Source organism: Chrysochloris asiatica, unplaced genomic scaffold (genome assembly GCF_000296735.1).
Source record: "Chrysochloris asiatica unplaced genomic scaffold, ChrAsi1.0 scaffold00057, whole genome shotgun sequence".
In the NCBI taxonomy this organism is placed as follows: Eukaryota; Metazoa; Chordata; class Mammalia; order Afrosoricida; family Chrysochloridae; genus Chrysochloris; species Chrysochloris asiatica.
This window is the reverse complement of record NW_006408575.1, coordinates 12,483,193-12,485,088: the sequence shown is the minus strand read 5'-3', so window position 1 is coordinate 12,485,088 and position 1,896 is coordinate 12,483,193.

Sequence of the window (1,896 nt, the reverse complement as noted above, 5' to 3'; positions counted from 1 at the left end):
TTGCCTAATACAATACTTGTTTGATTTCTTGACTGCTGCTTCCATGAGTGTTGATGGTTGATCCAAGCAAAATGAAGTCTTTGATAACTTCAATCTTTTCTCCATTTATATGGATGTTATTTCTTAGTCAAGTGGTGAGAATTTTTGTTTTGTTTACATTGAAATGCAATTCATGCTGAAGGCTGTGGTCTTTGACCTTCATCAGTATTTTAAATCCTCTTCATTTTCAGCAAGCAAGGTTGTATCATTTGCATATCGCAGGTAGTTAATGAGTCTTCCGCCAATCTTGATGCCATGTTTTACTTCATATAATCGAACTTTCAGATTATGTGGTCAGCATACAGATTGAATAAGTATGGTGAAAGAATATAATCCTGATGTACACCTTTCCTAATTTTAAACAATTTGGTATTTCCTTGTTCTGTTTAAACAACTGCCTCTTGGTCTATGTACAGATCCCTCCTGAGCACAATTCAATGTTCCAGAATACACATTCTTTGCAATGTTGTCCATAATTTGTCTTAACAACCCAATTTACACTGCCTTACCTCTCAATATGCATAACTTTAGAGTGAACATGTGCAAAGGCAACTAATTGGTGGAATTTATCTTGCATCTAGAACCTAAACAGTAAGAAAATGTAGGAAATGTAGTTTCAGTCTTCTAATCTCTCCAACTGGAGATCTGGAGTGGCACTGCGAGTTAATGTGCTGGACTCCAAAGTTCGTGTGAACCACAAGGTCAGAAGTTCAAGCTCACCAGCCACTCCTCAGAAACACTATACAGGGTAGCTATGGGTCAGAAACCCCTCAACAGCACTAAACAATATCTCCAACTAGAAGGAAAGGATAACAGACATTCAGAAAACCAAGTTACGGATTCTACCATAAATAATGTATGCATATTATGATTTAAAAATTTGTTTGTCAGCCTGATCACTGTACAACCTTTAACAAAAGGCCTTCACACTCTGGGTCTCAGTTTCCCTACCTCTAAAATGAGACAGTAAATGTGTGATTTGTAAGGGCCATTCCTGTCCAGCTCTTTTAGAAGTCTCCAAAAGACACCCTAGCCCTAACTCAGAATTAGACAATTTTGTTCCAAGGAGTGCTGTCTTCCAAGCCAGTACTATCTTCCCAGCCAACAAACCAGCTGTAAAAATGACATAGTAGAAACTTCAGAACTCCTGTAACTTCAAAAGGGAAAAGGAGAATCAAAATCAATAGCCAAAGGCTGATTCTTATGAAGAAGAAATCAGACACACCTCCTCTTGTCAAACTTTTTACCAATTCTGACAGGAACTGTCCCTCCCAGGACACTCTCAACTTCTCTGCTGGATTTAATAGTTCATTGCAATGACTACACAAAACTTATAGACCATACTCAGATTATGGGCTTTATTAGGAAAGTTCTTGCTATTGTCATTAAGTGTCATCAAGTCAGTTCCAATTCATTGTTATCTTAGGTGCCATTGAGTTTTAACTCATAGCAACCTTGTGCACAACAGAGTGAAACACCATCCTTACAATTGTTATGCCTGAGCCCATTGAGGCTGCCACTGTGCCAATCTATCCATTGGGTTGAGGCTCTTCCTCTTTTCTGCTGTCCCTCCACTTTATCAAGTATGTTGTCATTCTCCAGGGACTGGTCCCTCCTGAAAATATGTCTGAAGTATGAGAGACAAAGTCTCACTATCCTGGCTTCTAAGGAGCACTCCAGTTGTACCTTTTCCAACACAGACCTGTTTCTTCTTCTGGTAGTACATGGTACTTTCAATATTCTTCTCCAACACCACAATTCAAATGCATCAATTCTTCCATGATCTTCCTTATTCATTGTCCAACTTTTATAAGCATATGAGGCTATTAAAAATACATGGGTCAGGCACACCTTAGT